The 15,467-nt window shown below is 42.4% G+C and overlaps 1 protein-coding gene across 2 annotated transcripts in view; it reads right to left on the bottom strand.

The window, feature by feature from the left end:
- Window positions 1-15,467, bottom strand: part of LOC113953116 (cytochrome c oxidase assembly factor 1 homolog) — a 53,381-nt gene that overhangs the window by 25,675 nt on the left and 12,239 nt on the right. The gene's annotated exons all lie outside the window — the stretch shown is intronic.

Raw genomic sequence — 15,467 nt, 5'->3', positions numbered from 1 at the left:
AGTATTTTGCTCTACATGTACCAGGAGAAACAAAGTAGAGGAGCTAGTGCTTTTAAAGATGAAGCATTTCAGGCTGCAAGCAACCCTCAAGCTTTGTGAAAAGTGGAATAAGAACACCTGATATCCTCCAGATTTGGGTCTTTTGGAGTCTCCAAGGCTGACAGAGACCACAGTTCCCTGCAGCTTCTCCCCTGCAGAGAATATCCAGAAGTCCTTTGGTATCCAGCCACCTGCTGCCACAAAAGTCTAACATCTTCAATTGCTCAAAGACCCTGTATGTCTCTGTCAGGTCTGTTATAACAGGGAAGGAGATTCCCAAACTGTGTATACACAGATGTGGATACGTGTACAACACACCTGCTGAGAACAGTCCTTTACGAAGGAAACCAAGCTGAAATATGTGCAAGTCAGCCAATACAAAATCAGTCAATTTTCAAGACAGCTGCTAAAAAGCTTATTAAACGTTCGCTAAACTCTAGGAATCAGACTGAATGCTTGCTACAGAACTGCACACCATGGCATCCCAACAGCAGCCTCTTGAGTACTCCCATCGTGTGGGAGTTAATGTTACAGTATCACCATGCACAGCCCCAACAGAAATGAGACTTTCATCCACTGGTCACTCAGCCTTAATTAAAAGGACACTTTTCAATTAAACTTCAACGACATCTTTTGAAAAGAAGTTTTACACCTACTATATTCTTTTGGACAAAACAGTCTGCTCAGCTGTATTCCCAGATGTACATTTTGTTTCTCCCAGCTTGCTGGGATCCACAGCTATTTAGAAAGAAAGTTAGTTACGTCAACTGCTAGGATTTTCTACAGTACTTATTACATCAGCTTTCCTGGGAAACTTGTCTGAGCAGATCCTCTTTCTTGCTTTCTCCTTTCATAATGTCCTTCACATTCCTCTTTCAATATTTGTTGTTCTCGCTGTGGAAGCTCAGTTGCTGGCATTTTAAGGAAAGGTTACACAGCAAAAGGGTTATTGATAGAGTTTTTTCTCCCTATCCCACGCTCCTGGAGAGAAACTGTACTATGTGGCACCTCTAAAGAAAGGTTTTCCTTCAGGAAAACTTACAGCATTCACTGCCAGTTTCAGAATGAGAAAAGAAATCTGGAGCATAAATGACCTTGGCCACTTTCATTCTAAAAGTGAAGAAGTAAGGAGGAGAAAGAGCAAAAGATAAAACAAAACAAAGAGAGCAAATTATGCTGTGGTGCAAGTAGAAAGCCAGATCCATAAATTTTACCCTCATCCCTGATACTTGGGTGACTGTGCCTCTGATCAATTTGCTCCTATGTGTCTGCTTGCTTCTTGTTGAGCCCTGGTCCTTAGGAAATGGGCTTGGAAGTCAGCAGTCATATGTCTCTCAAAACGTCCTCTAGATAAAAATGTACCAATTGAAGTGTGGTCCACAGACAGCTGACAGTGCTGGAGCCTGCCCAATTCAGGTCCAAAGCCTTCAAAGTAGGCAAGATAAGAACAAAGGATGTTAAGTCTGGACAGGATTTGAATAAGCTGGGAATGGAGCATAGATAAAAAATGATAAACATTTCCCACCTCACGTGTATAAACTTGGGTGGCTTAATACACCTGCTCACCAGTGCAAACACGTGCACACACACGTGAGGTGGCGTGTGAGATGTCTGCTTGCTGTTTATTTATGCCAGATCTTGTACAGTTCCTCACTGCAGCACGGCAGTGTGTGCAGGACACAGTCTGCTGTAGGGCTTCAGCTCAAAAGCATGGTAAGGACACTTATTTTGACTACTGCTAAGTAGCTGAACGTGAAGCTGGGAAGTATCTTTTATTCAAATGCAGCTCCTTCTTCTAAACACAGGGGCTCCCACATGACCTTCTTGAGTAGTTTGAGTTTTTCTATACAAACAATGGAGAAGGAAATCTAATTTCCAGACTAGGAAAGGAAACACAGCTCAGTGAACACTGTTAGCAAGGGCAAGTACATTATCTCTGCCTGTTTGAGGGCCTACTGAGTTGAACAAAATCTTTTCATTAGCTGTAGTAGTCTTTATTACCCTCCATTTAAATGATTTGTTTAGGATTAAACTTCTATTGAAAAACACACTGCTCTTAATCCCAAGGAATTTTCTTTTCCATGAGACTTGGTAATGCTTCATTCTAGCAAAATGCTGAATGATCTGTGTCATCTAACATGAAGTGTAACTGAAGCATTCTGTATCCTGCAGAAGTGCTTTCTGGACCTCTGTTTTTTAAGAGATCTGTAAAAATCAACAGAAAAAAAACACAAACAAGATATTTTGAGTAGGCTTAAATTTGGTACAAATAGGCCCTCATCTTTACTGGATAACTTCTAAAGAAGTAATAAAAAACAAACAAATGAAACAATTCAAAATCACTGTGCTTCAATGGCAAAATCATCTAAAAATTAGCTTAACCCTTTTAGGATCAGGAATCTGGGCAGATAACTAAAGCAATGGATAATAAAATATTCAAGCACTGGGTACCCAGTTAATGTATCAGCATCCTGATAAACAATGCTAAAAGAACAGGAAATTATTGAAGCAGAAGGCTTCATTTACTGTTCTGCTAGGATTACTGCTTAGGAAGTCACTAATACACATTCATAATGAATACTAGAAGTGAGCACAGGCAGAAACTTGCCTGTTACCCAAATGAGTATGACTAGTGCTGAATGTGTCTTTTACTAATCTTTTTTACAGTCTTCTTCACTTCCAGAAAGGCAAGATTATTTGGGAGGTTCCATTTTCCCACTTAAATGCAGAATCAGACACAAGGAGTTCTTCCAGGAGCTCTTTAGGTTTTGGTTTCTTCTGAGCAGAAAGAACATCAAAGAGTAACAAAGCCCAAAGCACCTGCTTCAACCTGCAGGTTAGCCAACCTGCTTGTTGGATTGGGAATTTTATTCTCTTTTTTGGAAGACAAAAAAGAAGGGGAAGGGGGGAGAAAAAGAAATAAAACTATCCAAAAGCAGTATTCTGTTCTTGTTCCAGTTGATCTGTTTAGGATTTTGTCACTGGCCTTTGCCAGACCATGAAATCTGTGTATGAAAAATAGCACCCCTCCCATGGAACAGTGTGACTCCCCTGCCCCTTTTGACAGAAGTCACTCACGAGATCACGGGAGTGCTTTTCCACTTTTGCTTTCTTAGGAGCCCTGTGTAGGATGGGCTGCTGTCACAGGTAAATCCAGCTGGGTTAGTAACAGACTGGAAGATGTGGCTTCTACAGAGAAAGGCAGACCCAGGACAAACAAAATGACATGAAACAGAAAGGGAATTTATAACCACAATTTACCCTCCCCCTCTTCCATTTTTACCCCTTCCTCTCTTCCTGCTTCATCCCTTGTCTTCCTACCCTTTTGCAAAAATCAGAAATGGCACTGGTCATGTTACAGGTACAGACCATTTGTCAAAGATTTGTTTCCTCTCTCTCTCTGTGAGTTAATCATTCCCAGTAAGCTTTCTGGGGTGATGAGTCAGTAGCACAAAGAAATGACAGATTAAATGTGGTGTTTATTTTCCTCTGCCTTTTTTTAAGCATGGTTGTCTCCCCCATCTGCAAGCATAGAAGAAGGGGTAACCAAATGTACTGCAGCTGGAAGCTCTAAGTATAATGTCTCCAAAACCTGCAGCTTCCAGTAAAAGCCTTCTATTTTTTTGTATTCTTTTTGCTGTTTACTCAGCAACACACTGTGTTAAAAGTTGCAACATTCATCTTTAAACATTAATTACCAAGGCATGATTACTTCAAAAATCCACTGCCCGAGGCCAGAGCCTAGGAAGTGGAAAATGTAATTTCAGAAAGCGATGAGAACAAATGCTGAGCCTTTTAATTGCAGGTTAGTACAAATGACTAACAGTAAAGCAAAATTCATTTTGGATGAATTTGTTGTTCTGCATGTCAAATCCAAAACTTAGCAGTGAGTTGCCTGGGGTTTGCTCTTTCCCCTTACTCTTTTTGTAAAAGACAGGGAAGCTGATGAATTTTTGAGAGGTTCAGGAAATACTTTTCTAAAAAATCAGCTGCAATTATTTAAAATAAATAAAGAAAGACTAAATGATGCATACAAAGTCAGGCAAAAGTTGCAATCATTGTTGGACAATCACTATGCTCTTTTGGACCTCCATTTTAGGATGAAGGCTGCAGTGATTCTCAGCATCTGTCTCCTTGTCCCTCAGTTTTGCTGAAATGTATCTGGAATTACCAACAGTATAACAATGGATTAAGCCTGTTTCATCATGTGTGGTAACACAAGATTACATATGCTGCTGTGACTCAGTGTTACCCTATCGAGTGTCGCAGCCTGCTGCCAACAGAACCACTGCAATAGCAAAGGCATTTTCATCTCCACCCTTCTGGCCTTGCTGCTGGCAGAATGGGGACAGCCCTGCATGAGCACTTTTGCAGGGCATCAAAGGCTCTTCTTTTCACACAAAGGTAGAGAATTTGTTCATTCCAGCCCCCACTGCCATACCTGGGAGGATACATCTGATGGGAGATCTGACTCACAGTCTGATGGACCTGAGGCTGGTTTCCTCTGTGACCATAGGAGAGACCATAAGAGCACAGTCTGTGATGGTCCTCAAGTTGTAGTTATGCACCAAAGTCTGGATGTCAAAGAGACTCCAAATTGCTTTTCTAATGGTGATGTTCATTTGCAAACTTCAGTTCTGCTTCTGGGTGCGCTCAGCACTGCACTGAACAGCTTGGTGTCTGGCCTCCCTAGGATTGAGAGATGGCATGCCACTTCCCTACCAGAAGGGCCTGAACCACTAGGTATATCAAAAATCTGCCTAACCCCTCATGGTTCATCCAGAGAAGAAAAGACAAGAAGATGGTGATGATAGTCCTTGTGTCCCACCTCCTCTCCTACTTGCTTTTAACAGTTCTGTACTGTTCCCCTGTGATCTGGGAGATCTGGTTTCAACACGCTTTTGAGTACATTCTCTTGCTGAGTCAGTGTGTGCCCTTCTGTCTTCTGTTAAATGGGGAATAAAAGACTTTCTTTAACCCATGGCCATTCTCACCAGGCCTGTACTATAGACCCTTGCCCACAGGCCAGTTTTGGCAGGATGGTTCATGACCACACTGTTAAGAGTTTGTTCCCTACCGAGTGGGCTGGCTGCAGCCATGCTGCACAGCGCTCAGCTCACATCTCTTATCATGACCCTGTAGCTAACAGTCATTATATTCAGCTCATGGGCTTGGTGGCTTTTTTCAGTTCAAAATACGGAGAGTACTAACAGGTAGATGCTGCAGGCCAGCTGAGCAGTGCTGTGTCAAACACATTATAATGCCAGAAAAAAAATTGTTGCGTTCTCTAGGAAAAGAATGGGTGAGCACGAATGATGCTATTGCCCAACTTTGAATAATGATGAAGCACTGTCCTTGCTGAAGGAAACACATTTGGTGTCTTCCAAATCTATCCTATCTGTTGGGAGCAAACCCTGGAGTAGTTTACACAGTTGATGACACATTTCCCCTTGGGGATAACAACAGATTTGTTTCAGAAGGGTGCTCAGACACTGACGGGTGTCTGTCATACTGACATGGGTGGTATGAATGACTAGGACAGCCATCCCTGGAGAAGAACAGCAGTGCACCAAGCTACTAGTACAGACACAGCATTTTTAAGCAATAGCTGTTCTACTTTGGCGCGGTCCATGAAGCTCAGGAGAGATATGTCAGACAAAGCGACAAAGCACCAAGCAGAACATCAAAACCAAGTGAAACAGTGCTGTACAGTAGTCCTTTCTCTCACAATTTCAGATAACCAGGTGAGTGCTGCATTTGTAGGGTGACATCTGGAAGTGACCAGGAGAATACTGGGGCTTGCACTGTCTCTCAGCATCCCCTCCTTTCCCAGAAATCCAGTGACCAGTTTCACCTCTGTTTTATCACAGGTAGACCTGGAGACAGAGATGAGTTTTCTGTGCCTCTGTCCTCTTGAATGTCACTACTGCTCTATGGAAACCCAGCTGCCACTATGTTTTCCTGACTGCCTCTAAGGTGATTGGCAAGGATAGAAAATATTAATTAAATTTTAATTAATAAATTGAATACTGTGGGGTTAATTATAGCTATTTACAGGGAGTGTATGGGATTTGGAGGGCCTACCTTCTGGTGTTTTTGCATAAAGTGTTGCCTCTTCCTCTAAGCTCTAATTAGCTGGCTTTTTTCTTTTTAATAGCCAGCCTTCAAATTACTGGTCAGTAGCTCCCATTTTGTTCCTCATCAGCAGTCCTCCAGCACAGCTGCTACAGAAGGGAAGCAGCCCTCTAGTTTGCCTTGCAGGGAGCAGGTGATAAAGAATCTATCAGAAGTGGTATTAACCAACAACATTAAAAAAAAAAAAGAAAAAAGAAGAAAAAAAAGCAACTAAGAGGCTCAGCCCCTAAATATGTCTAGCAAGGGAACTATGTAAGAAATAAAGGACATGGTTAGAAATAAGAAGCAACATCTGAGGCTGCTGAAAGGTCAAAAATGTTCTCTCTGTATGCAGCCCTCTTGTCCAGCTGCATGTTCTGCCTTCCTGCATATGCACAATGCCAAAAGCCATCAACAGTAGATAAGCACCTGGGAAAAAGCAAGCTGTTCCAGTACAAAGTCAACTGCACAGCTTGGAATAACTTCTCCTCTACTCCTTATTTTACCAGTATGCATTTCCTCCTTAGTGGTAAAACCTTTTTAAAATTTAAATGGACTTAATTATCTGTATTGTAACTTCTAGTTACTTAGTGTATAGCTATAAAGAAAAAAAGGTCCTTTCAGGACACTGTTAAACTGAAGGCACATAGTAACACACTGTGCCCAGATACCAGGATTTTATTCAAGACAGCTTTTCAATTTCATGCCACAAGATGAAAACTAATAGCGCCTAAGAACAAGCACAGAAGAGAGCTTTGGGAGTTTGGGGGTTATTTTTGATGTTGTTTTGTTGGGGTTTTTTTGCAAAAGTGACGAACAGGATCAGTAGGCAGACCACTGCTTTCCCTCAAGTATCTGCTCCTGCCTGTTAACTGTTCAGGACTGAATGGTGGCCACAGAGGGAACGGAGGGCAGCGGCTGGAAGATGAGGACTGGCACCAGTGCCACAGCCGGTAGCTGGCCTGGTGCCTGTCTTCCCCTTCCTACCACAGCAGTTGTGTCTGTGTGGTAGGTACAGGAGCCTGGTTTTGGCTCCTGCTGAGGTGAGATGGGGTGAAGAAAAGAGGGGGGAAAATACGCTGTGTTTTCTTTTTGTAACCAAGAGAAGTAATGCTAGTAAGGGAAAACGGGGATAGACTGGCCAACACAGAGAACAGGATATCTCCAAGATTTCACATGGATCTCTGTGGTTTCTGAGGTTGGAAAACCATTGCCTAAATTAAGAAAGCTATCTTCCATCACAAGAAAGGCAAACATAACAGCCAGAATTGCTCTTGCAGAAAAGCCTAACTTGTCTGACTCCTTAAGCACGCTTGAAAGTTTTATCTGCTATCCTTTGCAGCAAAACAGTTTCAGTGCCCGGGGGTCCTCAGCTAAGGGCCCTCCAGTGTCTCCTCCAAGGTGTCTCCTCACCCCAGGCTTTGGCTGAAAGTCTCAGATCACAGTGCAAAAATCCTGCTCTAGGTCTACCTTCCACACTCACAGAGGTTTTCCCAAAACAGAGAAGATAAAACAGTGTCTCTTCTTCTATTATTTGGAATTGTGACACCTGAGAAATGCTTGCCAGTAATAACTCAACTGCTTGCATCAATAAATGCACATCCACTAACAGAGTGGCAGTGCCCACACAGCAGCTGTCGCAAAACATCCTTTAAAAAAAAAAATCCTGAATGGTGTCTTCAGACAGGCTTTTCTCCACTTCAACAGCAAAACTAATCTTGTAATGAGGTGGCAAAGATCCTGCTGCTTAGAGCTTCTGCTGCTCCGAGGACTTAGCTGCTTATTCAAGTCCCAAGATCCCAATCACAGCAGTGATTATTGGTCACCCCCCACATCAGTCACCCGTGGGCTCAGAGGCCTGGAGCCAGGCAATGAGAGCACAGGCTTGGTTACAGGCTTAAAGGGCTGAGAGCCTTTAAGGAGGCTGAGACCTCGGATTAGCGAGGGTGTTTCCAGCCGGGGCGGTGCTGCCCGCCTGGCTGGGCCCGGACAAGGGAAGAGCTGCAGGCAGGCTCGGGCTGCCGGTGCCACCTTCTGGACACACGCAAGCGTTATTCACCTTCCCCTCGGGATGGAAGAACATTAAGGAAAGTGGTTTCATTTCACTCTCCAGTCCTGCGTTTTTTGGTTTCTTCACCTTTTAATCCATCTCTGTGTAGCACATGACCGACGGGGAGCAGCCCCAGTGGCGTGGCAGCAGCAGAACTCAAGGCAGCCTTACAGTGCATCACACCTTCTGAGGAAAAGTACATACCACAAGCTAGGAAAAATGCTCTCCCTTTAGCATTTTGTCTTCTCCAAGCATTTCTGAGAAACAGACAAGTATGGCAGAAGTAGGTACAAAACAGTGGTACCAGTTTAAGAGACATCTGTGCATTTTAGGGGTGAAAAGCAGGGGCATGCAAAAGCACCCTGGTTAACACCAGAGGCACCATCTCAGGGGCTCACAGAGTATTAATTTCAGCAAGGACTACCTGTGGAGAGGGATCTGACTCTCTGGCCCATTGGCTTCAATGGCCATGTATGAGTGCAGACATCAAGAAGTCTTGCCATTTATGTCAACAGCAATTGTGTTCTCAGAGGAAATTGTCCTCTTTAACATTCAAAACACAAGCTGTTGCATGTGGTTACACCACACACATTACTGAGAGCAAGGCTAAGGTTAGAGAGGCCACCTCATTCTGAAAAAATCCAAAATTATATCTCCTACAAACAGCAGCTGCAGTTCTTCCTATTTCTTACCGCTGCCTTCCAAGTGGCAAGCAGGATACATACACCTAACACAACCCTCAAAACTGGCTTGCAGAATAAGCTTGGGAACAACTTTTAGTGCAAAGAAGATGTCTCCAAGGAATGGTTTTAAAAGCACAATTAGGAGTGGCAGACCAGAAAAAGCTGTGAGGTTGGAAAGAAATGTCTGAACTGGTAGAAAGCAAAGAGGAGCCAAAAGAAAGAGCTATGGGGACAGTCAGAAGGCAGGCAGCAATGAAAAGCTGCAGGCTTCAGAGCAGTGTGCTGCAGGGCTCCACACTGCAGACTTGTTCTTTTGCTAAGATGGAACTTAAGAAATAGAGAGTTCAAAGCTGTCAAATGCTTCCAGCAGCTACAAGCATGCAGCATCTAAAACAAAGGGCCTCAGTTTAGTGGCAGCTTTTTTATGGATTACCACAGCATGTGGCAACAAAGGCAATGGGTCATATAAAATGCACAGGTAATAAAATGTGGTCCACAATGGGAACTTAAATGATCTAAGTATTAGACGGGTGCTGTTGCACTTCTATACTCCAAATGACACTTGTTTCCATTTCAGTGACCAGGTCTCAGCAGTGATATTGAGTCAGGCTGAAGGACCCATAAGGCAAATGTACAGCAATGGTAAGGCAATATATTTATTTCAGAAATAAAATATTTTTTCATTGCATTTATTCTTAAATACACACAAAGCTATATGATAAATACCCACCATGTGGCAATTAAAGCCACACTGCAGCTTTGATATTGCCATGTTGCTGTTATTCAACTCAGTTTCAGATGCTGACCCATCCAGGTTGCCCATTTTTACAGCTGGACTCCACTTGAATTTAGTTGCTGCATAGCAGGCCCAAATATATGTATTATTACTGCTTGTTTGTGCAATGGCTTCACTCAAATTCTTTTAATGTAGATTTATTAAAAATAGCAACAAGCTATCTTCCACAACAGAATCAGAGTAAGTGATGATAACAGCAGTTTACTCATGTCAAGACATCTAATTCCTACTGCTGTTAAGTCTCAGTTCCCATAGCCCTCTAGGAAGGATACAGATAAATTCTGCTTGAAGTAAGTTTCAGTGGGATCTGGGATTCTGAGACCTGCAGAAAGGGTTTCATAGATGTGCTTCTCTCTACCACTGGTACATACTGCTGTATGATTTATAACAAAAGGGTCAGTGAAGTACTTTTATTCTCACTGTGCATGATCTCTATTTATAAATTTTATAATTTCTGATCTTTATTGATTTTAAAAGCATTTTTAGCATGCAAGCAGCTGTTTAATGCATTTTGACCCCAAAGAGGGAATTTGCATTACTATTCCCAGTAGAATGTTTGTCCTTTCGTGTCCATGCATTAAGTCTCCGTTTAAAATCTGTCCATGTCCCTAATCTCCCTGGGGAGCTTTCCCTGAATATTCAATGTTAGTCCACAGTCTGTAACAAAAGAGGGAGGGGAAAAAAAAAGAGGGGAGAACAGTGTTTATGCATAAAGTTCAAGAGCCTTTTCACGTAAAAAAACATATGCACACACAAAAGCACCTCAACTATGGAGCCTGGCATTTCCACAGCAAAGATCTGACAGTGTGTGCAGTTTTTCAAGTCAACTAATTTACAATAAGGGCATCAGACATCTGAGCTCCAGATGCACTCATTCAGGCAACCAGGGCCATAAATAAAATAGAAAAGAATGCTCTGACTTCACCCTGAGTTTTACAGGGATGTGTTGAAGGTCCAGCAGATGGGTTTTGCTGTCTCAGCTTTTACCTGAGTAACAAAGTAAATGCATAAAGCTGCTTACTGGTTTCTTCAATTCAAAACCTTTGCATTTGCTCCATATGTTCCCATGAAGATAGGGCTAATTTAAACAATGAGCAAAATCCTACTCCTCAGGGAAGCTGATGGCAAAACTCCCACTGGCTCCAGCAGGCTCTGGATGTTGCTCAACACAAATGCAATTGGCTGAACTTGACCAATAGCATAACCAATATTGTAATCAAATTTGTATTCTTTCCTCTACAAATTTGCTGCCCCTGGTGCTGCTTTCATCCCATAGTTCTTGTGGAAGAACAAAACCAGTGACACAACTTCTGTCACCAAAACTGGGGTTGCTGCACCCTTAGCCCATGCTGACCACCAGCTCTTTCCCATGGAGGGGTGAGAAACCCTCTCTCAAATTAAAACAACACATCAAAACATTTTGTCATACAACTAACTTTGTTTTGCTCAATCTATGTGCTGTTTTAACAAAGCAGAAAACTGGAATCACAAATTTGAAAGACAGTGCATCAGATAGCAAAAATTTCTGATTTTCAAAAAAGCTTGCCAGTTGAGAAATGAGTGCTTTCCCTCACACAGAGACTTCATCATCATCATTCAGTCTAGCTTTCATAAACATCTGAGCATTCTTTTTAAAGCCAGTGTGCTGTTTGGGCAGATGGCATGGAAATTTTACAGTCCGTTTCATCCCTGATGCCTAAACTTAGTGCTCACTGTTAATAATGGGATATACACACAGATACACAGATGAACACACATGCATATACTGACATGTGAAGAGAAGAAAACATTCCTGACATGTTCTTAAATTATTAGTGAAGGCAGAATCCTGAGCTTAGCACATACTAGAAGTACATCTCCAAAACTGCATATTTGGCTGACTTTAGGAAAAATTGTGTACTGTGAGCAACAAAGCAATGCCTCCTAGTTTAGTATTTCTGGAAAATCAATTCCTCTGTGTCTCTCTTAATTCTTAACAAAATACAGCTGCTCACCTGTACCACTTAGTTTTAAAAGATGACCATTTGGGTGGCCATATTCAGTTTGGTAACTGGGGATGCTCACTATATGCCACACTTCACTCTGATCTGTGCCTGCAGTCTCAGATTCTCTTGCCAGAAATACATGCAGCTATTTAAAGGTATGTTTGACTTATTCAATTTCATAGCCAGAGAATATTGTTTTCCTCTCAAAATTCTGGATTTAAAACAGGAAATCCTAGCACTGAGAATAGGGAGATGACACGGAGAGAAATATCCAGTCTGGGACGAAAGCCTGCATCAGAAGGAAGCAACAGAGGCAACTCCAGGGATGAGAGGTAGTACAGGGAACAGGCATCAAGGAAGTTGCTGGACCAATGCATGGCTTATCCATGGTTGCATATATCCTTTCAGAGCCCTCCTTAAGAAGCAACACTTGACTCAAGCAACTCTTGCAACCTGGGCTCTGCTCATCTCTCCATGCTTTGGCTCAGTCCCTACCGAAAGTCTCAGTCCCTGCCTACTCTCAGGAGCAGCCCCCCATAATGCACTCCCAATTCCAGTCAAAGCACTGCTTTATAATACAGCTCAGGGAAAGACAGAGGAGGAAGAAGACAATAAACATATTTGATGACTGATGTCTTAGACTAACTAGAGAATGTGCTTAAAGCAAGTTGTTTCATAAATGGCAGTGCTTTGCTGTTTGCTTTACCCCCCTTAGACTAGGTCATCGGCAATTCCTTTTCTCCATTTAACAGTGACATAACTAAGTGGCCAGGAGGAAGCTGTCTCACCTATCATAAAAACACAGTACACAGTAATCATAGGAGACTACTCTTCAAGACAAAGCCATGAACTCCACATTTAAGAATCTGCTGGGCTGTAATTCTGAAGAATGCATTTATTAGCAAAATCCTGGTTTTATAAGCGGCCAATCAAGACACAGCTCCCTTCAGCACTCTACTAGATGTATGAATCATGAGCCCTGTAGAGCATCACCATAAGATTTTGCTTTAGAAAAATAAAACTGTTTGTTCAACAGCAGAACATCTCATTTCAGTCTTCTCTTTCTATAACTACTGCTTAGTCTCAGACCAGAACAAAACAGTTCTGCAATTATACATGCACTTAATGTCCTCTTGGTATCTATTACTGACCATCTTATTCAGTAAAAAGGCATAATGGTGAATTTCTAAGTCAGATGTCTGCTTGATTAGCCCCACTTTCAGTATCTGGCTACTTTGCAACACTTGGCAGCTAAGTAAAACAGATCTAGTGCACAGTCAATCACATGGATTTTTTTGTTTTGCAGGGGTGGTGCTAGAGGTTTCCCAGATATCCCTTATTTCAAAGCAGGAAAAAAACACAATGGCCAGCTCTGTACCAAGCCACAAGTAAACAGATTTCAATGGTTCAAGGTTAAAATTGGCCTCCGGCTAGCTGCACAGACTTATCCCACAGGTATTAAACAGGAAACTTTTAAAGCTTAAATATAGTTACAGTTATGTGACTTATCCTTGTAAAAGGATTTTTATCATGTACACGAAGACTAGAAGCTTTCCTCCTTTGCAATGTTTGTGTTTGATGCTTCCTCTATAGCACAGCAAGACCGTTTTTCTCTCGTGCATGGGCTGTGGGCTGAGTTTTGTTTTGCTATTTTGTTCTTTTTTCTTTCACAAATCAAGCTGTCAGCAGCACGGGAAGTAATTCTGTAACCGGGACGCGTAAGAGCTCTGTTCTGAGGCTGCACCGCTGTGCCCATAAAGTAACCCTTGGAAACAAGAACACTTGAGAGTATCTCAGCACACAGTGAAAGGCTTTTCGCTATGGTTTATTTAGCTGAAAAGGAAAAACATAATTCAAGTAGAAAACTCCAGAGATTAGAGATGCTAGAAGTATGAGGTCTCTGCTGAGCTTCCTGCTACTGCAGGCTACAACCACTAAAGTGCACTGTGTTTGAATATTCACTTTTGTGGGGACAGTGCTTTTTGGCTGGGAGATAAATCTAGTTTTCTTGGACTGATATGAAAGCATATGATATATGCTCCTCTCCTACTACCACAACCACTCCCAACACTAAGGGAGTCCAGTCCAATACCGAAGGGCCATGCTGTGCACAGCTGATTGCTACACGAATTGCTTTCGCCTGCTGCTAACTTCTTCCTCTGCTCCTTTACTCACTGGCTCATATCATGGCTCATAGCTGTTCTCTCCACATTTCCAGACTTCATCCCCAGCAGATCCATCCCATCTGTCCCCAGATGCCACATCTAGCCACCACTTCCCAGGTGGCCCAGTTTACCTAACCTCAATCTCCTGCAGGGCCCTGGAGCCTATCTCCACCATCAGATACACTGTGTTTAAACAGCCCAGCTATGTAATTAGCAGTGCAGCTGCACAGCCACCAACCTGCCAGTAGCATGTGGCAGACCACTTCTTGGCAACTATTAATCATACATTGCATAAGAAACAGTCCCTTAATGCAGGCTAGTCTTTCCACTCCCGAATCACGTAAAGGACATAAAAGCTTTTGGCCATGCAGAAAAGTGAACAAAATGAGTGGTAATTAACTCTCATGACTACAAAGGCTAACAACTTCGGCACTTGCAAAGGGGATCAGAGGCAGCTGAGCTGAGAAAGAACTGTAGCAGAACAAGTATTTGCCTGGGAGCAAACACTGCCAGGGTGCTTATTTTAGAATGAATAGTCATGTTAGTTAACCAGAGCTAACTATTGAACAAATAGCTCACGTTACAGCATACCGAGCTACACTAGATGCATCCTTTAATCTACTGCCTGACAGACCTACTGCAGTGATTTTTTTTTTCAGAAATTAAACCCCCCTTCATAGCTGATTCTGGTTTTTGGTACAGTCCTTTCACAGATTAATGGAGACGAAACTTGCATGAAAGAGGAACCTAGTCACTGCAGCGTGAGATATTTACATTGAGCAAGAGTATGTGGTTTGCAAAGAAGGAGAGGAACCAAATTAAAAGTTTGCCTGTAAATCAACACGCATGACCGTTACCCCCCTAACTCCTATCTCTGTCAGGACAGGCAGGTTTTGGTGCCTACCTGTCCTTGACGTTTCTGACTTTCTAACACAACTGCAGCCTCTACGCATCGGGACTAGGCCTGCTGCTCAGCAGCATACTATGCAGCCTGCCACACCCTTCGTGCCACTTACTTAAAATACCAGCACGGCCACCGATTATGACTCCCGTGGTTTTCAAGAAGTAGAGGAGGAGAGCTGGCGTTTTGGGAATGCTTTTTAAGGCAGCCAAAATTCATCCTGAAAATTATAAGTAAAATGTGTTCTCATTATCACTATGAAAGTAAACACATCTCATCTGGAAACACAAATGAATTGAGGAGCAAAAGTTTCTTTTTTATATGAACTGCTTTACACTGGTCATAAACTAAGGGATTTGACAGGGATTAAAGATTCACTTGTCAGCTGCTATGTCCTTTAATAAGCTTCTGAACATCTATACTGACAGAAGCAGCATATTCCCAATTTAGCAAATCAAGCTATCTCTGTCGAGGTTTTCACAGACCTGGAGAAAGTATTGAATGCAGTGACTCTTCTGCCCCCTTCAGGGACATCACCTAATAAAGAGATTTTCTTCAAATCCAGCTTTTGTGGAATGGACAATAAAAGTACAACTTAATTTCCAGAAGCTGCATAAAGTGTGTGTGGCTCTCCAAGTTCTGCTGAGGAGAAATTCACATACCAAAACCTCATGTTGTACTCTGCTATGTCCTACTTTTGTATCTCCTGTTCTAGTTCAGGTCCACAGCAAACT

Source organism: Corapipo altera, unplaced genomic scaffold (genome assembly GCF_003945725.1).
Source record: "Corapipo altera isolate COAL_440 unplaced genomic scaffold, ASM394572v1 59, whole genome shotgun sequence".
NCBI lineage: Eukaryota > Metazoa > Chordata > Aves > Passeriformes > Pipridae > Corapipo > Corapipo altera.
Note: the sequence above shows the minus strand (reverse complement) of the source record. Positions and strands in the feature narration are given on the sequence as shown.